Raw genomic sequence first — 23,903 nt, forward strand, 5'->3', positions numbered from 1 at the left:
TTGTGTGCTATTCAGTCCACCTGTACATCATAAGCGTCTTTCGATAACTCATTTTCCGTGCTTCTTTTTAATTTGATTTTTTTTGCATTGCACGACAATGGATGCAGCATTTGTTATTCGAAACCTGTATACTTTTAACATGAGAGATCTCGACAATTTACAGGCAGGAAAATTACACACAGAAGCTTGCGAACATGGCTCTGATGTAGCGGTAAAAGTAAAGTTGACCTGTGCTAAACTAATTAAATACTACGCCATGAAGGCGAATGGGGGAGTGGATCTATAGATCCATATTTTCTTCCCCTAGGCGCTAATTGGAGGTGAGTGGTCAGCTTCACGGCCCGGCTACTTTATCCCCGGGGAAAGGTCTTTCAGTACCCATTGGATAGGAGGTTGGATGGACCCCATGGACAACATGGAGAAAAGAAACTTCTTGCCCTTAACGGGACTGCAACTCCGGTCCCTCTATCGTCCAGCCCGTAGCCAGTCGCTATAACGACTACGAAATTCCCGGCTCCTCACGTCCAGCCCGTAGCCAGTCGCTATAACGACTACGAAATCCCCAGCTCCTCACGTCCAGCCCGTAGCCAGTCGCTATAACGACTGCGAAATCCCCGGCTCCTCACGTCCAGCCCGTAGCCAGTCGCTATAACGACTGCGAAATCCCCGGCTCCTCACGTCCAGCCCGTAGCCAGTCGCTATAACGACTGCGAAATCCCCGGCTCCTCACGTCCAGCCCGTAGCCAGTCGCTATAACGACTACGAAATCCCCGGCTCCTCACGACCAGCCCATAGCCAGTCCGCTCTAACGACTACGAAATCCCCGGCTCCTCTGATGTAGTGGCCCTGAGTTTTAACACCCTTTTGCTCCATATGGAATTTGTGACGAATAAAGATGATATTCGATGTATTTTTAGAGATCTTATTACGTACCGGACATGTAGCCAGGTTGACAGGGAAAAACATGCATTCAAGCAAGAATATGTTTGGGTAATATCCGCATGAAAATCTAAGAACAGGGTAAGAATCGGGAAGGTTAATTTTAAGAGGAGTTTGGGTTGATTAGAGTGAAGGAAACTTATCCGAATCAAATCCAGTGGCGGGATACTAAAATAAGCTAAATTATTTAATTATCCTAATTAATTTACATTTCGTGAACTGGGGTTTGAGAATATTTGGACCGAAGAGGGATAAAGTGACAGGAGGTTGGAGAACACTGCATAATGAGGAGCTTTCTGGCTTGTACTCTGTTCCAAGTATAATTAGAATGATCAAGTCGAGGTGGGCGGGGCATATAGAACGAATTGGGGAGAAAAGGAATGCTTATAGGATATTTGTGGGAAAGCCAGAAGAAAAGAGACCACTAGGAAGACCAAGGCGTAGGTAGGTGAACAAAATTAGAATGGATCTTAGAGAGATCGGATGGGATGGTATGGACTGGATTGATCTGGCTGAGGATAGGGACCAATGGAGGACTTTTGTGAACACGGTAATGAATCTTCGGGTTCCATAAAATGCTGGGGAATTCTTGAGTAGCTGCAGATTTGGGTTTTCCTAAAGAAGGGCTCAGCTCCATAAGTAAGTAAGTTTTTTCGTAGTAGCTATGCTTGGAATAATAACTATGGTATGCTACGTTGAAATATTAAATGCTACAGTTTGTTCTGAGCTCCATATTCTGACATATAGCCGTTCTCTTTCTCTTCAACAACCTCTATTTCTCTGTCTTTCTTTTTTCTTCTTTATCACGCCCTCTTGTGCATTTCTTCGCCGAAGCTTCAACGTCAGTTCGTTAGTTCGCCGTGTGTCACCAGGCCGCGCCACGTTTGTCGCCGTCAGCTGTCCACTTGTCAGGTATGGTGACTCCCCAACCCTTGCAGTTCTCCTCCAATCCACCCACCCTTTTTAATGTTTCCTCTCTTTTGTACCCTGGACCATATCGTCACTTTTAAAAGATAAAGGCGTCCCTTGCAGCCACACCATTCTAACCTAATGCAAAAGCAGAAGCTCTCTGCTGCTAGGATCCAAAATTTGACATCGAATGTCAGGTTCTCACAGCGGTATTCTAAGATATAAAGCCGTAGAGTCCTATGAAAGTCAATACATTTCGGAAGGTCATGTCACTTCCATCTTCAGCTTTTAAAAATAAAAATGCTGCCTATTTCGTGTTGGTTTCTTTTTTGGCTTACTCTTCATTTCTGAAGATGGAGGCGATATTGTCCTTCCGTTACCTTCCACCAGACTACACGGCGTTGTAGCCCAGAAGACATGTTCTTCGCTAACATGAGGAATGAGGTTCTACACCCGCACAAAGCAACAGGCACAATTAAATTTTCAGCATGTTCCTACATCTCATAATAGTTGCCATGTCCCTTCCGGCTCACATGTATTTTGAATACATGAAAGGCCTAGTGTGTATAAGGAGGTCCCTTTGTTGAATTTAGTCGCTGTAAGAAAACTGCTGCAAAATGTAAAATAGGAAGCGATCTGACTGTTGTGAGTCAGAAGAAATACATATATGGAACCTGAGTTAAGTCACATGTCTCACAGGGGTAACCAGCTGCTCAGAAGTTCTCCCTGCTTCTATGTAACCAGCCATCGCATTATCCTGCCTCTGGCCTTGCCCCCTGTCAATTTCTTATTAACCTCTCATTTATCCTTAGGTCACCCAAGTGGTCTCCTCTCATAAGGTTTCGGTCGGTATATCTTGGCCGTGCCATTCTCCATTGTTTAGCAACCTGCAATATTTTCCCTACTATTAAGGGTTAACTACTACTGCAAATCACGTCAAACTTAAATGAGTTCTTAACCACACACTAAGTTCAGTTCTGTATGGTCCTATCCGCTTAGGTTTTCGAAACCAAAGTTTTGTAATGCATTTGCCTCTCGCTGGCAGAATGCTTTGCTCATATTACCTCTATCATTCCCGTGCCAATGGTAGGAGGAAAGTAAAAGTCTCTAAACTCTTCCAAATCGTGTAATTTTCTCCACTCACTTGCTGCTTCATATTTCTTATAGCAAGCAGATGCTTTTAAGAGTATTTATATATATATTTCTTTTATATTTGCTTAGTTGGGTGGGGGAGTCCAACTGGGTCCACTCGGCACGGCGGCCACTGATTGGTCTATTGTAGCCTGCCCCGGGTGATTATGATGATGGAGAATTTGGTGAAATGAGGATTGGCAAGGAAAACCGATGTACTCCGAGAAAACCTGCCCCAGCGCAAATTTGTCCACCAAAAATTCCACTTGACCAGACCCCCGGTATAAAACCCGGGCCGCCGCGGTGAGAAGCCAGCGACTAACGGCTTGAGATGTGGCCCGGCCCTAAAAGTGTTTCAGTTTGTAATTACATTTTAAGTCGTATTTTGTTTTTTAGTTTTGATATACCATTCTCCAGGATTAACTATGGGTACTGCGCCATGCCATAGCTTAAAATGTTAGTTGCCAGGTTCCCACCGCGGCGGCCTGGGTTCGAGCTCAGGCCAGATCATGTGGGATTTGTGGTGAACAAATTTTCACTGGGCAGGTTTCCTCTGGGCACTTCGGTTTCCTCTACCAGTTCTCGTGTCCCAGCGACTGCTCCACATTATTCATGATCTATCACCCGGGTCTTGTACAGTAGGCCAATTAGTGGCAGACGTACCAAGTGGACTCAGTCTCAGCCCACCTCAAGAAAAAAATACGGGTGTTTATGAAGAAGAGATGTGTGGTAACCCTGACCAGGGAGCATATTATCAAGTACCTTCGTTTCTGGTCCGAACTTGACTGGTTACGCAGTGAGGAAGTTAGCGAAGTTCTACAAGTGATCTCTTGAATCGTGTCCACATGCGCCGCGCACTTTTGCCGGCACCTCCCTCTCTAAACCTGTCCAATGAGACGCGTATTTCTCTTTCTCCATACGTACTGACTCACAGAGCTCGCTGGCTCAGGCGATAATAATCTGATGTACTGGCATAGTCGTTGAAGAAATTACATAGAGTCTGTGGGATTCATCCAACCTCCTATTCGATTATATCGTCACGTGTAGGAGCGAATATAAGACGGGGGTTCGGATTGTATGACTGGATTTATTACATCTTATATATTCACAGTTCGGGACTACAGGCAATACAGAGCTATCGCTGTTCTACACACTTTACAGTTCACCGTTACACACGCACTAAGGTTCTCAGTCTTCACTAGTCGTATCCTGGCAACGGACTTCACAGGAGTCTCGCTGTCACTCCAAACACACATGACGTCTTCTTCTCAATTATTCTGCCAACTGCAACTTCGGAGACTCCACTTATTTCGTGACAAGAACTCCCCTCAAACACCTTCTTTGTCCTTTTATAATCCCACGACACGGGCCACGTAAGAAACACAACCACCATTTTGCTGAGAAAATTTGTTTACTGGTCCGTTGCCTAGAAATGGAGTCATGTTGCGCGCGTTTGCTTCTGCGGAAATGTGTTTACCGAGTCGTTGTTCAGCAGTGGGTCTGTACGCCAGAATATAAAAGATTTTTATGATGGGGAAAAAGCACTATTGTACTTCTAACTCACCCACCCCCCATTCGCCGTCATGGCGTGATGTCAGAACACACGAAAATTTCGACCTCAATTTCACCGATAAATTTCTATTTTCATTACGGATACGAAATCCGTTCCGTCGGAAGTGAGTTTATTTTTTATTTTATTGAATTCCGCTTCCCGAAGTGTGTGCGTCATACAACACCAATATGAGGATTGGTGTGAATGATAACTTGTGTACAGTGCAGAGACTGTGAGTGTCCGTAGCTGTTTTGACTCCATACTTTACGCCCGTATGTTATCAAAGTATGTGAAAAATTATCATAATCATGAGTGGGCAATGGATTAGAAGTCGGCAGTAGCGTTTTGAAAGTATTGCCACGCCATTCGTTCGCACAGCCTGAGGGAAATAATGAAAATCCTGTCAAAATAGCCGGCCTGGTATATGAACCGTGTAACTGTCGACTGTAGTTCTATAGCGTCACCACTTCACCACCTTCCTGGATGGTAGAGAAGGAAGCGGTTGAGGTCTGGCTGAAAATAAGCCTACAGTCATTATGCCAGAAATTTTGCGGAGCGAGTAAGAACATGTAAAGGCAGAATATGCTGATAGGCTTCCGGGCAGTGAGAATTGAATGCACGACTTCCAATGCTGACTTCTGGACCGTGACGTTACGTTGTCAGTTTGAAATCGTACATACCTAGGCTACTGAGAAAAGGTCATGGCATAGTTCACGCGGTTAGTCGCCAACTACCCACCAAGACGGTCCGAGTTCAAGCCCAGGTCAGGTCATGTGGGATTTGTGAAGTACAAAGTGGCACTGGCTCAGGTATTCTGCTAGTACTTCGGTTTCCCCGGCCAATTCTCATTCCACCGACTGTTCCACAATCAACATCTATCATCTTGGGCTGGTACAATAGGCCAATTAGTGGCCGACGTACCAAGTGGACTCAGTCTCACCCCACCCAAGAAACTAAAAAAGAACTAGGTTACTGAGATCAACTGTTGCCTACGGGCATGTCTCCCCAATGCAACAGCTAACAAAATTTTCACGATTTATGAACAAAGCGTTACACGGACGCCCTAAGCGCCAAATTGGGAGCAGTAGGAAAACGAGAGAGAGAGAGAGACTGTCACGCATCATTTCGGGGCCCCATAATGCATGTTACGCTTTGTTTCACTTCAGTTTCTTAATCTTAGGCAGTCGGTACGCCTCCTTATTCAAGGAATCAACCCGTTTAAAGGCCGCTGCTTACACAGGACAACGCAAATACAGAATAAACTCAAACATCCATGCTTTGAGTGGGATTCGAACGCACGATCTCAGTGTTCAAATGAGTGAAGGCAGTTCACACCCTAGACCGCATGACCACTGTGATCGGCATGTGTGATAGTAGGTCTTGGAAGAATATGCCACTTTTGTTCAGATTTTTTCTCTTTGTAGAACTGAAAAACAAAATATCGGGTGAATGTAACTTTCTGTTTAGTGGCGGTAAATGTTAAATTACAGGAAATAGACACACGAAATTTGTTGATACCATATTATAAACATATATATAAAGTCTGTATTAGGTATCTGTTCGTCAGTAAACAATTACAGATGTCGGCGGTGCGATATGTTAAGGTTATCTCCGACGAATTCAGCCTGGGCAAAATCTGCACCGTACGCAATAAATTCTTCCTAGAAAGAAGTGTGCTAATCTGTAACATTTATAATTTAAAGCAATAAAATTTCGGCCTACTGGGATTTTACTGGAATCATCCCTTGTAGACCATAATCTGAGCTGAATAATGTTTTTGGATCATAAATTTGCATATCTAAATAATATGTTAGCGGCATGAAGTTTGTAAGAATATAATTATCCTGTAGGAAGATGGGTTTTATGGTTTCTGCTAGAACTGTTGTTTCGCCTGATGATGGAATGTGTTACATATCACTGTCTTGCTCGGGGTGGCTTGGTTAATGATTAAGGTGAACTAGTCTACAGTAATTGCTTGGGGGAAGTCTAAGGATACTGCAGGTTTACAGCATCCCCACTTCTACTAGTTAACTCATCAGAACAAAGAGCGAACGCCAAGGAAGTGATATAGTGTTAGCTGATAAAATTTAATTGAAAATGTGGTTGGTTTGTTTGTTGCAGTCATCAGATTAGCAAACAAGCAACTTCTCATCCAAACCGATAAACCTTTAGAATACGTCGTGTTCTCGTGTTCGTTTCAGCGTCTGAACGCACAATTGTACAGCTCGGGATGCAGTTTTTTCTCTTTTCTGTTGCTTGATTAGGAACCTCATAATCTGTGTTCTTCAGCAGATATTGTTGGGGCAAACTATTACGTATTACGGAGACCGAGGAGGGTATGATATTTACGACGCTTGGCGGAACTAAGAAATATATTTCAGTCGGTAAAACTGAGTGAAGGAGAGCGCTTGGGAGGTCGAGGCACGTGTTGGAGGATGTAGGGCGCATAAATTTGAGGACATAGGCTTGTAGGCCTATTTTACTGAATGCTACATAAATCTGGTGTGAGGCTGTGGATACTGATTCAACTTCCTAAGGTTTCGGTACACGGTAACACGTTATTGAGGCTTCGGGTTCCATACGTTTTTAACCAGCTTACGAAATATACACTCTTTATTACAACCTATGCACCATGGAGTTTTTATGTCGTTTAAAAGTGTTAAAAACCTTGTGGTTTTATGTGTGCCACCTGGTTTAATATGCGAAAACTCTGCATTCTTGTGTTTAATACGGTTCTCAAAATAATCAAAGTTTGTTTCCCTAAAACAGCATTAATCGAATGATCTTTGTAGTAGAAAATGTTGTTTCCTGTGAGGTACAAACTGAATATTTGTATATTTTGTAGAATAAATTCAGTATTGCTATTCTTTGCGTGTAATTCACTTAGCAGCGTATTGCTATATCTGAGTTGTCATGCATTGTGCTCAATGAAGAAAGCGGTTACGTTAAGGAAATATTAAGGGATCACTCATACTCTTTGCCTACCGAACTACTGCCTAGAAGTCATTAAGCATCCGGAAGGTCACGTGACTGGCCATCTGGACACAGTTCTTCCTGGTTTTTATCTGTCTCTGCTTGCTTCTCATGCAGCCATGCCGACATGAACTCGTCAAAATTAAGTCTGATTGGTGTGGAAGCCACCAGCATTACTTTTCCGAGATATGTAGGTCGACATTAATATAGAAAATGAAAACTCGGAGGCCACTGCCACAAGTCCTACTTCTCACTATTCTAACGCCTTCACTTCCGCTCTGTTCCCATCAGAAGAAGGAGAAGGCGAAGCGAAGAAACCTTCTAACACAACGATGCTCTGTCTCCCTCCCCACAAGGAAGTAGTTCTCCCTCGACTTTTCACTTTCAGTCTCTAAAGAGTTAAATGCAATTTTTGATGCTGGTGGTGTCACGGGACGTAGTTGCTGTCGGGAATTGCTTAGTCAGAACTGTACCAGCGTATGTAACACCTTCTGTGTCAGCCAGCCAGCGAGCCATGATGGAGAGGCGTGGTTTAGGAGTCGGATATAAACTGTTGCACTGCCGCAGTCCATCCCTCGGTTTGCTAAAAGCCGGGAGTAATTTGCGTTCCTCTCCATACACCAAGTGTAGACCTAACTATCTACGTTTTAGTTTGCAACTTAGAAATGTGGAGTCTAAGTGTGAGAGAGAAAGCTAGTACTAGAACGTGAGTGAGGAATTGCCCATTCCACTGTTTAATCCTAACCGGTGTTTGCTTAGCAATTGTTCTCATTACTCATATCTTACAAACTGGGTTCCAAAGAACGTGTACCTTCTTTATCAAGTACACACATACTTACTCAGGGTGGTTAAGGGGGATGGAAGATTAGAGATTTATAAAAGTGTAAGAGACACAGATCCCTTTGATCTTACTGAGGATCTCCAAGGATCGAGCCTCGAGATCGGTTATCCTATCTGAAGTTTTCTGTACTTCCCTCCAAGGCATTTACCGGGTCGTCGCATTAAACAAGGCCTAACGTCAAGATCCTAAACAATCCATCAATAATTGTAACCTTCCCTTTCGAGGCTATGTATATATATATATCTACTTACCTCCCTGCCTGCCTACCTACCTACCTACCTACCTACCTACCTACCTACTTACTTACTTACCTCCCTGCCTGCCTACCTACCTACCTGCCTGCCTACCTACCTACCTACCTACTTACTTACCTACCTACCTACTTACTTACTTACTTACTTACCTACCTACTTACTTACTTACTTATTTACTTACCTACCTACCTACTTACCTACCTAGCTAGAACGAAAAATATCCGGAAAGTAAAGATACAAAGTCAAGGAAATATTTGTAAAACATTTTTTATTTTCTTGTAGCACATTTGCAACACGTCTTTATTTACTTTTCAACATAGTCACCAGGGATCGCAATGCACTTAGTGAACCTGGGTTAAGAGTTTTTTTATTCAAGCTTCGTAGAAATCTCCCGCCTGCTCTCTTTGACAGGGAGAACAGTTCTTGACACTTCTGGACATTGCTGATGAAGTTCATCGGCAGTTAGACGTCTGTCAGCACGAATGTTTTCATCAGTGACAACGGATGGCCTTCCACTCTTTAGTTCATCATGAACATCCCTTCTTCCCGCTTCAAATTCACGACGCCATTTTGCCACGGTTTGCCTGTTCATAACATCTGCGCCGTGAACAGAAACAAGTTGGAGATGAATTTCAGCAGCAGTTTCTCCTTTCGCGTGAAGAAATCGAATTACTGCACGAACCTCACGTTTGGCGGGATTTTGAATCGACACGGTCATTCTAAACACACTGTTAGCACACCGTTCCCGTGACTGTGACCGGTGAACTCAGCCCTGTCATACGGTTCCTATCTCACGGCAGCACTGACATTTCTAAAAAAAAAAGTTACTTGCAATTTTGCTACACTTTCTATCTTTATTTTCTTGATATCCCTTGTATCTATCTATGATATAGCCCATTCCTGATGCATCCAATTTTAAATTATCATACATTAATCTAAGAAGTAGGCCGGAAAGAAATGCGCAGCGGTAGAGACTACATATCTCTCTAAAGGGTCCAAATGGTTTAAATGGAGTAGGAACGACTTTCCCCCATACACCTGATGACGGAAACATAAACAAGTTGTATGTGTGTAAGGGGTGGGCCATAAAATCCGGCCCTTGCACCGCGAACTTCAGTGATCTGTTGTACTTCCCCTTTGGTTTAACCCTTTATTAATCCTACACTTCGAATGAAATGTATGACTTTATTTAGGGGGGGGAGGGTCATAAAAGTCACTTGGTTCCATGAAGAACTGCCCCAGGTGACGAAATCTTAAGTAAGCTATGGCCTTACAATCACATAGGATATGTGTGCTGATTCGTCTTCTTGTAGGCACCTTTCACAGGTTGGGTCATCTAAACAGGTTCCTAAACCTTGTGATTTTGAAAAAGGGCCAAGCGATGGACAAGTTCCAGAATAATAGACATAGTCAAAAAAATTTGTTGATGACATATTTTTTACTATTAAATTTCCCATATTGGGAATACCGACATTTATATTAAAAGTTGTTTGTTTATGAATTTGTGAATTAAATTTGGTTTCAATTAACCTCTTTCATCATGTTCTTTGATCTAAGTTACGTATTTCTGCTACCACTTTCAATTTTGTGGATATAATCCAACAACCTAATTTTTATTTAAAGCGACTTTTCAGAGACTGGAACAAAAAGCCTATTTTGTTGGCCTCAATCAAGGGAGTTAGTCCCAATCACTGGACCGGACAGAATCCAATCTCAGAGATATTGTTCCAATTACAAATGTGAAGACGACTGGTTACCAGAATATTGTGCGTGGTTGTTGATGTACCATCGCCACGAACATTTGGGCAGTCGTATTTACATTTTATATAGTACATTGTCACGGTAATGTATAATTTCCGTTCTTGGAGTCTCACATAATTGGGTGTAACGGCTGGACGGTGGTAGACGGTATATGGGGATATTCTTATTCACAAAATGAATGTAGTCCATAAGGATCAGTGAGATCCCAATTAAGTCATAGTTAAGTTACTGGAGACATAAAGTATTTGAATACCCAGTAGCAGGCCACAGAAATGTCGATCAAAGTGACTGCGCGGTCTAAAGCATGAACCGTATTCTCCCTCTGTAACACTGGCACCGTGGGTTCGAAGCCCGCTCGAGGCATGGACTTCTGCCTGCCTTTATTCTGTGTTTGTGTTGTCCTGTTTGTAGATAGCGGCCTTGCGATTGACTGATCCGTCCAAGGAGTCCTAACGACTGTATATAGATAAAGAAACTGAAAAAGCGGCCAAGATCCACAAGGGCTGTAGAGCCGTAGATAGATAGACAGATAGATAAATGGGCGACAGAAATTAAGCGAAATGTACGCTTTGAATCTCATTACTGTTGTTTCCCACTGCTTTAAATGGAAACCGAAGGAAGTGAATGCCTGTTGCAAGACGAATATTTTGATTAAAGAGAGACTGGAAATACACAGAAATAAAGATGTGCAAGTAGCACATGAATGTGTCGTTAGATGCGTCGTCAATCGCACTGGTGACAGTATATAAAATCTTAAACGCATATTGTCGGTAATCGAACAGTCGTAAACCGGAGACCATCTGCGTCCCCTTTAGTAAATTTCATGTTTCCTTCCTTTTATTAATATGTGAACGTTTTTAATAGAAATTCAGAAGGCTATAAGTTTTGTTTGCATACGCCTATATTACGCTTTCGAGCATGTATAACACCAGCCGCCACTGACACCGAAATCTCCGTATGCCTTGACACATGGCTCCCAGATTTTAAAGCTATGTGTAGGAGCCCCTTCAGAGTGGTGAAGGATGTCGCAGATATTTTACAAGTTCCATCACAATGTTCAATGAGAGTTTTTCTAAACCTCTTCCACTCCGGATATTTCTGAAAGCTGAATTTCCATAAGCCGAGACGTATTCAGATTTATGGCAAGAAGAGGGTTGGCGTTATGAAGGGAAGTTATGTTTGGCCTTTCCATAGCAACTCTTGCAGTATGACGTCTCCGTACAGCAAAGGATTAGAGAAGGTTGTCATACTTCGTAATGTCAACTTTAGAGGAAATCTCTTCGAAGGATTTTTTTTTCTCGTCGCACGCAGTGCAATTTTTGGCATCTTATTTTATACTAAAAGTAATAATTTTGAAACTGCTTAAAGGTGATTTCAGAGTTCTGCCATAGTCGTTTCCTGTTGATCACGTTTTAAGAGTGATTTACTGTAATTCTGAACATGAGATAATGATTTATTTCTGATCTTCGGGGCCAGCGATAGCGTATTTGGTTGAGACACTATACTACAAGCCGGAAGGTTGTGGGTTCGATTCCTGGATTTTTTTCCCAATTTTAATCTTTCCAGCCTCACTATGGCTCTGGAGTCGATTCAGTCTCTAACAGAAATAAGTACCAGGAATCTTCCTGGGGTTAAAGGGCGGCCGTCGAATAAGGCTGACCTCATCGCCATATGTGAGCCAATTGTCTTATGAAATGTGAGAGCCTCGACGTCTCAGAAACCTATGGAACTTCACGGCCGGTTACAGGGATAGCTTTACCTTTTTTTACTGTTGATCTTGGCCGCGCCATAGCCCAAGCGGTTAGTAGCCGGCTTCCCACCGCGGCGGCCCGGGTTCAATCCCGGGTCTGGTGAATTGGGATTTTTGGTGGACAAAGTGGCGCTGGGGCGGGTTTTCTCCGAGTACTTCGGTTTCCTCTGCCAATCTTCATTCCACCATATTCTCCATCATAATCACCCGGGGCAGGTACAATAGGTCAATCAGTGACCGCCGTGCCAAGTGGACCCAGCCTGACTCCACCCCCCACTAGCGAATTAAAAAAAAATTACTGTTTATCTTCAGAGTTTTACTAATTTGTGTCATCAATCACTTAAAATAGTGACAAAAACAGTGCCCGAGAAATCACCAAATTTGATTCCAAAATGCCTCTTTATATCGCTACAGCTAAACAGAAATTTGAACCCAATTATGGTGATAATTTTATGTGTGTGGGTAATTTCACGATGCCTCTCTAAAATATATAACATCAAGTGGTAGGATGCCTGGAGAATGTCGAATTGGATCGGATTTAGGCGGCAGCGACCGTTGCATAATCGAGGTACTCTCGCGTCATCTGAAGGAACTAAGGAATACCAGGTTAGCCAGTAGGCCGGCAGAGGTACGAACGAAGTACGTTCCTAATGCGAGTCTTGAGCGTGCTACTTTAAATGGAAGGATAATGTCATCAGGTGTTCAGTAGTGCGCTTTGCTTTCACAGATGCATAATTGAGATGGTAACGCGTCACTGCTCGAGAAGTGGCAGAGTCTCATGGACAGCTGCGCTTTAATGGCGGCATCGCAGATCCTCGTTGTTATTCACCATCATAGCCAAACTACAGGCTTGCTTAGGCTTTGTCTTAGAGATGCCTAGTTTATTCATATCGGTAAGACATACAGGATGATTCTAAATTATTGTCGGGTTTCCCATGGCCTACAGTTTCCTAACCGCAAACAAAATAAAACTGCTTACGTGCCAGAAAAGGTACACATGTTGAACTTCCATGACATGTATGCCGTGTCCGTCTTGTAGCGCACTCAGTTTCACCTGTCACCTCACAACATGTTTCGGCGACATAGTGCCATCATCAGGTGCTCCATTTAAGTTAATCTATTTATTATAATTGACGAATATTTTAAAATATTTTTTAAATAATTTTACAATGACATAATGGCAAGCAATGCAATAGATTAACGTAAATGGAGCACCTGATGATGGCACTATAGTGCCGAAACATGTTGTGAAATAACAGGTGAAACTGAGTGCACTACAAGACGGACACGGCATACACATCATGGACGGAAATCAGTGCAACAGGACGCTAAAATACAACATCATGTTGAACTTGCTTAGTATTCTGCATTATTGATTCTATAATTACTGAAACTTTTTGAGTTATACTCTCAAATTTCTTAAGCAGTTTTATTATATTTTTACGTTTTGAAAATTATAGGCCACTAATACCCCAACAGTAATTTAGAATCATTCTGTATTTCTCTAGCAGGTTATCATGTCACGTGAGGAACTGCGTGTGAAATGTAGTTCAGAATTTCTTCATTTCTATCTTTAATAGTGACTGTCTCATGACATATGGCAGTTAGAGAGTTCAACAATTTTATATACACCGAATATCGATCCCAAATATAACGGTCTTTCTCGAGTGTTCTGTACGTGACAGTAACTGAAACTTTTGTCACGAATTAACGCTAAAGTAGGTTTAATTTTTACTGCGTGATTTATATCAATCTTCAGAAATACATTCTTCAAAATGAAGAAATGAGAAAATAGAATTAAAAGTGAGTGAGACAGTTTTCCTTTGTCCGCCATCTTCTATAACTAGCGCATGAGCAGGAAGAGCGCAACACTAGCGCGATCGGGAAGAGTTAGAACTAATCTCCATGATCTACTGTAAGCGTTGCCTTGTTACAAAACATCGTTCCTTGCATGGTTGAATAATTAATACTAAATCAAATACTGGATCATTTCGTGTACCACTCTGTATATGATGCATAAAACATATATGTGTGCATGTGTGTGTGTGTATATATATATATATATAGGCCTATATATATATAACCGTTTTTGGCATATGCCTGGGTTTTGCTGCTTTACTGCAAGGGTATTTTCCTCCGACTTTTATTGCTGTTTTTTGAACATACGGTGTAATTTCTACAGAATTCACCGCCAGAAAAAATGTAGTGCAGACTTGCCAGATTTACGTAACATTTAATAGAAAACATAACCGACTGACAACACCCGTTTCCGAATTAGTGAACGACAATCAAAAACGTGTATACTTCATAATTTTCAGCACTCGTTTCCTGATCCATGCTAATCACGCTCTTAAGATTAATTTGTACACACTGTAATGCCCACTGAGATTTCTGAACACTCTATATGAAAGTAACGAATTTCATTTTAATGAAAAAGCGGTGCAGTATATCAGGTTTACTGCTTTTAATATGTTATTTCGGTATGGTGAAATGTAAGCTCCAGTCATTTCGATGATGGAATAGAATTAAAAGCTGAGGACCACGCCCGTTTTCAGGTCAACATACTATAGAACAAATAAATGTATAAACCATCCCCTCTACACACACATACACTTAAAAGAATTAATGTGTTACGTTTGGGAAATGTAGCCACCTGAATATCTCTGTGGAAAAGTGGACTAGCACACCACGAACAGGTTCCTCGCCACGGCACCAAACCTGTGTGACGTAGTACTTTGACTGTGAAATGAAATCCGTTATTTCGGAGCTTAATTATTCTGAAATTTTGCTCTAATAAATTTTGAACGCCTACAACTAACTTTACAACAGCCGTATTCATGTACCTCTCTAGAACAGAGTCTGCCAATTTCCCATTCTTGTACCGCAGTTAAATACACATAATTACATAAAACCAACTTCAATCATTCAAACAGCAGAAGAACTATGTCTTTGACCTTGTAGAGAGCAGTGAATCACCAGTTAGCGATAAGCTAGTGGCTACAAATCCCGTGTTCCAGTTGAGAGAACTTCACTATATTATTTGGTCATGTTTTGTCAAAGTTCTTACAATTCCCGGGACAAACCAGCAGCAAATGAACTACGCCTGGTTGGCTAAGACCTCTTCTTCTTAGTAACGAACAGGTATTGCTTTCTACAGCAATCCCTCCAACATTCATATTCCCGTGGTAAAAAAAAAATTCCCTGCTCGTTCTGGCCTCACCATCTGAGTACAGCATCCTCACCGGAAGCTTCTTGACTTCTATCCTGGAAGTACCGAGTTCGGATAAAGGCCGCAACAGCAATTATCCTGACTGAGGTCTTTCTTGCGCGCGCACGCACGTACGCTCACACACAAATTAAATTTTTAATGTAGGAATTAAGGCTCTCACAACGGTGGTTATGAAGTGTTTTAATTTCTAGAATATAACGTCATGTATGAAGTTCAAAGTCAACTAACTTTTCAGAGGATCATGTTGGCTCTCTTCAGCAAGAAACCAACATGAAGTAGGCATTGCTTGTTTTTTGGCTTGCTCTTCAACCCTGAAGATGGAGATGAAATTTTCCCCGCAAGATCCATTGGCTTTCAACGGACTGGAAGGCGTTACATCTCAGGTGACAGAATCATTTAAATTTTAAAACAATATATGTAGATGACGGAATCACAGAGGTCAAATGCATATTGACTTTTGTGAACGAAATGGATTGATTGTTACCAACACTTGGTTCAAGAAGCCAAAGAGAAGAATTTACACATGGAAGGCACCTGGGGATTGGAAGAGGCATCAGCTGGACTACATCCTTGTGAAACATCGATTCAGAAACAGTGTGAAGGATGTGAAGACGCTTCCTGGGGCAGACATTGACTCTGACCACAACTTGCTGGTTGCCAAGTTCCGAACCAGGTTGAAGAAAATTATAGGATTTCGAAAGCGCAGACCCAGATGGGATTTGGAGAAGTTATATGCTCAAAGACAAAGCGTGCAAGAGACTCTAGAAGAGAAACTCGGTGCAATTGAAGGTGAAAGCGGAAATGCTGAAGCGCAGTGGAACGATATAAAAGAATGCATGTTAGATACTATCAGTGATTTGGTAGGTAAAGTTGAGAAGATAGCAAGAAAACCATGGGTTACACAGGAGATGATGAGTAAAATGGAGGAGCGAAGGAAATGGAAGAATGTCAACAATGAAGAAGGCAGGAGGAAATACAGGAGACTGAGGAATGAATTGAAAAGAGCCACGGACAGGGCCAAAAAGGAATATCTTGAGAAGATATGTAATGAGATTATGGAATTTCAAAGAACAGGCCGTTATGATTTGATGTACATGAAGACAAAAGAACTAGGATGGAAAGAGAATCATGGGATTCAAAATGTTGGCATCGAAGACTCCCAGGGGAATAGAATAGTAGATCAGAGGCAAGTGCTGAAAATTTGGGAAAATTATATTTCAGAACTATATGATCGACCTAATCGGCCAGAAACCTTAGAAGTTGAACCGGAAGAAGAAGTAGATACAGACGAGAAAGGACCATATATTTTACAAAGTGAGGTGGAAAAAGCTATCAAGGAAATGAGGAAGGGAAAGGCTACAGGAGATGATGATGTACCTGGAGATGTGCTCAAGTTACTGGGAGAAGGTGGTTTGAAAACACTGACAAAACTAATGAACACCATATATGAAAGTGGAGAGTGGCCCAAGGACTTTACAGAAGTTACAATGATTGCCTTAAAGAAAAAGACAAAAGCTACAAAATGCAGCGACCATCGCACAATAAGTCTTATTGCACATACAGCAAAGATAATAGCAAAGATACTTAAAAGAAGAATTGAAAGGAAAATAGAGGATGTACTTGGAGAAGATCAGTTTGGATTTAGAAGAGGAAAAGGAACCAGGGATGCAATTGGGATGATGAGAATTATAGCGGAACGAACTTTGGAGATAGATGAAGAACTGTGTGTTTGCTTCATAGACTGGCAGAAGGCATTTGACCGGGTAAACTGGACCAAATTAATGCAGATCCTGAAAGAAACAGGTATCGATTGGCATGAAAGAAGATTGATTAGCAAATTGTACATGGATCAGAAAGTTAGAGTACGACTGGACACGGGGGAGACAGGAAGTGTGCAGATTGGAAGAGGAGTTCGACAAGGATGCTGTTTATCACCAATTCTGTTCAACTTGTACAGCGAATGCCTTACCAAGGAAGCTCTGGATGGGCTCGGTGACTTCAAAGTAGGAGGGCAAATTATTCAAACTGTGAAATATGCAGATGACCTTGTGTTAATGGCTAAGGAAGAAACTGTGCTACAGGGCATGATTGATAGACTAATTGAAATTGGAAGGTGCTATGGCATGGAAATGAATGTGGAGAAAACAAAAGTAATGAAAATTTCGAGACAACCAACCCCAGTCACAATAAAGATAGACCAAAAACAAGTGGAGAATGTGAAATGTTTTAAATATTTGGGTAGCTTGTTAACAGATGATGGAAGGTGTACTTGTGAAATTAAATCCAGGATTGCCATGGCAAAAGCTGCATTTAGCAAGAAGAAGAATCTTTTTACCAGCAAATTGGACTTAAATTTGAGGAAGAAACTAGTGAAATGCTACATTTGGAGCATAGCTCTGTATGGGGCTGAAACATGGACACTTAGGGCAGTAGATCAGAAACATCTGGAAAGTTTCGAAATGTGGTGTTGGAGAAGAATGGAGAAGATCAGTTGGACCGATTATGTGAGAAATGAAGAAGTGTTAATTAGAGTCAGTGAGCAGAGGAATATCCTACATGAAATAAGAAAACGGAAGGCTAATTGGATTGGTCATGTTTTACGCAGAAACTGCCTTCTAAAAGAAGCTATCGAAGGAAAGATAGATGGGCGGATAGAAGTGACAAGAAGACGAGGAAGAAGACGTAAGAAGATGCTGGATGACCTTGGGGACAGAAGAGGATACTGTCATTTGAAGGAGAAAGCTCTAGATCGCATTAAGTGGAGGAATTGTTTTGAAAGAGACTGTGGACCTGTCGTCTTGACAGATTACTGATGATGATGATGATGATGTAAATGAGTGGTTATCCAGCATTTCGAGTCCGCGTACCCCCTAGCAACACACTGGACACTCAAGAACCTCTCGTCTTTCCCAGCCCACAACCTAGCAACACTGCACACTGAAGGACCCTTCATCCTTCCCTACGGACCCCTAGCAACACACTGCACATCTAAGGACCCTTCATCCTTCCCAGCTGACCCCTTGCAACACACTGCACATTGAAGGATCTCTCGTCGTTCCCAGTCAACATCCTAGCAACACCTTGCATACTCCGGGATCCCCTCATTTTTCCCAGCTGACCCCTAGCAACCCTGCACATTAAATTACACTTCGTCCTTCCCAATGGACACCTAGCAACACACTGCACATTGAAGTACTCTTCGTCCTTCCCAACGGACCCCTAGCAACACTGCACATTGAAGTACTCTTCGTCCTTCCCAACGGGCCCATAGCAACACTGCACATTGAAGTACTCTTCGTCCTTCCCAACGGACCCATAGCAACACTGCACATTGAAGTACTCTCCGTCCTTCCCAACGGACCCATAGCAACACACTGCACACTCAAGGATCCCTGATCCCTCCACATTTATCTGCATACTGACTTAAAAGAGATTCAAATAGAATAATTATAATAAAATGTTATAATGCTTCTACAAAGTTTAATTACAAAAATGGCCGTCACCACTATGTAACTAGCGTAGTTACTCCCATGCGATTTCGAATCCAATGTATTTATTATATTATTACTGTAGATAAGTAGACTTTGTAAAATAACAAAATTATTCAGTAGAGTACATTTAATAGGAAGACAAAAATTATCTCACATATTCCCTAGCCAGGCCTCGAGAAGCACCAGTTATGCGGATTCATCTAAATGATCAACATGCGTGCCGCCATAAATCATACTCATAGGAAATATAAGAAAATTTGAAGGGGAGTCAGAAGAAGTTTCTTATTTTACCCAAGGCTATATGCAGAGCTTTTCGTCGAAACGCTCTCATACTCAATTCTACCTTCAAGACTGAGGTCACTACTGCATCGACATATGTGAGAATTTTATTCTAAATACGTTCTTTGCCAGTGATCATCGAGGGACTTAGGTGCCTAACCATCTACTAATACTTATTGTGCCACTCTCAATTAATGCAAATGGGCTAATTACTTCCTAATACTTGCTCACGTTTGGGTTACATGCGAGTTTTAATTCTGCTGGATATTCTTATTCATTCGCCTTTGGTATAAACCATTTGTCTTGAATTTTATCCTCCCTATTCTCTTTATGATTTTATACATTTGGGTGTTTGTGCCTAATCTCAGTTAATGCACTCCGCAAAAATATCCCACGCCGAACTTGTAGCGGGAAGCAGGAATAAGAATCCAGACTTTTTCGGGGTCTTAGCACTAACTGTGCTGCTTCCGTGACGTGGCCTTCGTTTTTAACGAAGGAATTCGTGCTACCCGTTAGAGAGTATATATAGCCTGAAACACAACCATTCTGTACGAGGCAGTTGTGGAAAGAGCTAGACATCATATCGCTACAAACTTCTTCAACATATTCTACTTTAATTAGTTTATCTATTACGACTCATCAATAATTAATCAGAAAATTTTCGAAGGTCCGAGATTATGGTGTTTGATTAGACATGATGAAATGTTTTATATTGGGCAGTCTACTTGAACCTTGGATCCCGGCTTTAGCAAATAACTCGTGAAGGGATTTCATGAGCGATTCCCATGGGAAGTTCTAAAAAAGGGGGTGGGGGAGAGCGAGGAGTGGATATATAGACTGTGCAAAGAGGCGCTTTGTATGTGTCTCTGTGGTTCTCTGTGCATATATGGACAGTGCTATGAAGCACTGACCTGAAAATTTCTATAATATCCTCTCGCCCAGACTCTCTGAGAAAGAATCGGTCGTCACTCATCTTCCTGGCTTGTTGAGTCGGTTTAGTTATCGACGAAAGTCGATAGTGTAGTTCTTTCATAATATTTTGCTTGGATCTTGCCAAGTTACAGGTTTTTGCTTTCGACCACACAAAAAGATGATTAGTTTTCCTGATTTAAAATTTCAGTGATTAACTTAATCTTAGGGTTTCTGTTTGGTTTTGTAATGGACTGATTAAATCATCACCATCATCATCATCATCATCACAAACATTTTTGAGCCATAACCTTCCTTAGAAGATTTTAGATTTTTCATCATTTTTTCACTTCTTTGGATTTGGCAACAGTATTTTTTAACACATCAAGATTATCAGTTTTGCGTCCAAACCCCAACCTGGAGAGATACCTAATCAAAATTACAGGAAAATACTCGATTTCTATAAAGCACTCACAGCGTAATTACGGTTTCCTTTCGCCCGAGACGGAAGACACACTCAGCCTCTGGAATTTCCTACTTGTTTCGGTTTCATGGAAACGAAAAAAGAAAGCAAGGAGGGTGATCGTGGGCTATATTACGAAACTTTCAGTATGTGAATGTATAAGGTGGGCCTTCTTGGCCCTTGCTCCGCTACCACAGTGATCTATTGTGTCTCAAAAAATGAAGTGCCAACAACACGTGGCGTTCCCAAGCAGTGACCCATCCAGGTACGAACCACGTACAATATTGCTTAACTTCGGCGATCGGACGAGAACCGGTGTTTTCAGCGTGGTATGGCCGTTGGCTTTAAGCATGCGGGCTAGTGTCGCATTATAATGCTAGTGTCGAATGGTGCACTGGAAGGATTTAGAATGAAACGGCGATGACCTAATAGACGTACAAGCCAGAATATGCCTAGAAGAACTGAGAAGTACCATGGACAGTCTCAGCTAAATTATTCGATGTTCCGGAACACCTCCCAAACATATGCCTACACGTAGTTACTATAGGATTCTGACGATGGTGTATAACACACTGATATATTGGGTTTTTGGACTTTATCCATTGTCCTGGTTTTTAAAATAACTAATAAAACACGACGTTTCGGAAACTGGATCTGTTTCCATCCTCAGGTGAAGGAAAACGCCTATTCTGTCGTCCAGTGATTCAGGCTAGCTCTTTCTAACGGACCCAACAGAATAGGTGTTTTCCTTCACCTGAGGACGGAAACAGATCCATTTTCCGAAACGTCGTGTTTTTATTAGTTATCTTAAAAACCAGGACGATGGATAGAGTCCAAAAACCCAATATATCAATATGCCTACAGCTTCGCCTCTACTCTAGTCTCTTCGCTAATTCCCAAAAGAAAATAGTCACGTGACAGTGCTAATGCTATAGATGATATCTCCATGATGACACAACAGACTGACATAAGTCATGACCTAAGGATGATACAGTTTTGAAATTCCGATTCAGAAAAATGGGCATTGCGATTTTATAAGCTATTTTTGTTGTTTGTGGTGGTCAGTTGCTCCTTAATTCTCTAGATTGTTTGACTCAGACATTGTTTTTGTGACATTCAGAGACAAATCTTCCGGGCACATCGTGTAACGAAAATTATATTCCCCACGTTAAAACCACCTATACTCGTATATAATTTGAATTTTCTGTGCGTGAAATTGTAGTGTACTGAGGGTATACTCTTTACACTTACTCGAACGTACGCTTGATTTGTCTTAAAAAAATAGAAATGAAAATACGTCACGCCACAATCTGTATATCAATGGAATTTTCTGTGCGTGAAATTGTAGTGTCCTGAGGGTATATTCTTTATAATTACTCGAACGTACGCCTCATTTGTCTTAAAAAATACAAATGAAAACTGCATCACGCCACAGACCAGTGTAAACATGTTTCGGTACCATGGTTACTATGAAATATGCCAAGGTTACATAGTCATTAGCTGCGCCATAGCTCAAGCGGTTAGTCGCTGGCTTCCCACCGCGGCGGCCCTGGTTCGATCCCGGCTCTGGTAAAGTGGGATTTGTGGTGGACAAAGTGGCGCTGGGGCAGGTTGTCTCCGAGTACTTCGGTTTCCCCTACCAGTCTTCATTCCACCAATTGATCCACAATCACCCTCACCTATCTTCTGGGGCTGGTACAATAGGCCAGAAGTGGCCGCAGTACAAGGAACTTAGTCCCACCCCACTACCAATAAAACAAATACATAGTCATTGTGGCTACGGTCCCAGTAGTTTTGTAAGAGAGGAAGGACGCAAAAAATGACTTAGACTCTCTCAGACAGGAGAGAATTTTTTCTTCTTTTATCCCTACGAGGAGGGAGAAACAAGACAAGACAGACAGACAGCCAGATGGACGGACGGGCTCTATATACGGATATTTCCTTTAGCGTTAATCCTAACTTATGGTTAATCTGAAATTGTCAGCTACTGATAACCTAGCACGAACGTACAGGTCTGCGTGACTGCCAGCAGCGAACAGAAGTTCACATATACACGCTTGTGAATTACTATATGTGCTGTATGCATGAGACACAATTTTCCACCCGTGTTCCTAGAGCTCACTGCCCCGCTGCCCGGAATAGAGCAGTCAAGTTTTAACTACACGGATACGAAAATTGCTCCTACACCAAGATAAATAAAACCGTATTTATTATATTACATACATTGAAGTGTCATTATTGTATCTGTTTCATGTTACTTTTACATACGAGGCTCATATGTTGAAAGAAAACAAGTCACTTTATTGGCCGAGATTTACAGCCCAAATCTTGGTATTTAGTGCAACGTTCACTTCAAGTGTGAAGGGTTACGCACCAAATTTCAGAGGGTAAACTGTATAATTTCGTAGAGTGGTGGTATTTCGGAAGAGACTGATGAGAACATTGACACCTGAAAGGGAGAGAGAGAGAGAGAAGGAAGGGAGGATGAGAAAATAACTGGCAGGTTGAGACAGTTTCATAGCCCAGGTGTTCAAGTTTTTCGCTAAATATAATATTAGATGGAACAAATATAGCACCTATTTGCGAGACAAAAAATGGGTGCAAAATGTTGATCTGATACAGTATGAGGGTGTGGACTCGCTTTTAGTTTCCCGTTATAGCCTCCAGTGATGGGTTCTTATGGAAGTGGTAGTGAACCATCAGCCTCTGAAGAAATCCACTCCGTTGACCCAGTTATTTCTCTCCTGAGTATAATTGTTCAGTTGGTAGTATTTCCGCTTTCGAATTTAATTAATGCGCTTTTAGAATGACGATCACAGTAGCCGCGAAGTCTAGGGCACGAACTGACTTCTCCCGCTCTAACAATGGGGTCGTGGTTTCGAATCTCACTCAAGGCATTGGATGTCTTTGTATATTGTTCTGTGTCCGTATTGTTCTCTGTGTAAGTAACGGCCTTGCGACGGGCTGATCCCGGTCCAAGGAGTTCTACTGACTATGTATAGGATTAAGGAACCGAAAACGCGGCCAAGTTCCATCAAATGACTACAGAGCCATAGATAGATAGATAGACAGACAGAGAGATAGATCGATATACATATATATAGAAATATTAGATAGATTAGATAGATATATGGAAAGATTAGCTATATTAGATAAATAGACAGGTAGATAGATTAGATTAGCTAGACAGACAGGTAGATAGATCGTTTTAGAATACTCTCCCGATTATCTGTGTTTTTAAAATAGCTTTCAGTACAGGTCGGGACACCTACAGTTCTGACTCAGTGCTGTCGTAGAATTCCTCCGTCTCTCCGGGCAAATTATGAGATAATACCTAAATTAGGCCACAACCGCTTTCTTCCTGATCCCTTCCAGTTCATTATTCACCGGCTTCCTAGCATTGGACTCTATAGTCTGAGATA

The 23,903-nt window shown here is 41.8% G+C and overlaps 1 protein-coding gene and 1 pseudogene across 2 annotated transcripts in view; one reads left to right on the forward strand and one right to left on the reverse strand.

Moving 5' to 3' along the window:
- Positions 1–23,903, forward strand: part of LOC111866356 (limbic system-associated membrane protein) — a 434,138-nt gene that overhangs the window by 308,165 nt on the left and 102,070 nt on the right. The window lies entirely within an intron of this gene.
- On the reverse strand, positions 20,706–20,824 carry LOC111866357 (annotated as a pseudogene).

This window comes from Cryptotermes secundus, unplaced genomic scaffold, assembly GCF_002891405.2.
Source record: "Cryptotermes secundus unplaced genomic scaffold, Csec_1.0 scaffold100, whole genome shotgun sequence".
Classification (NCBI taxonomy): Eukaryota; Metazoa; Arthropoda; class Insecta; order Blattodea; family Kalotermitidae; genus Cryptotermes; species Cryptotermes secundus.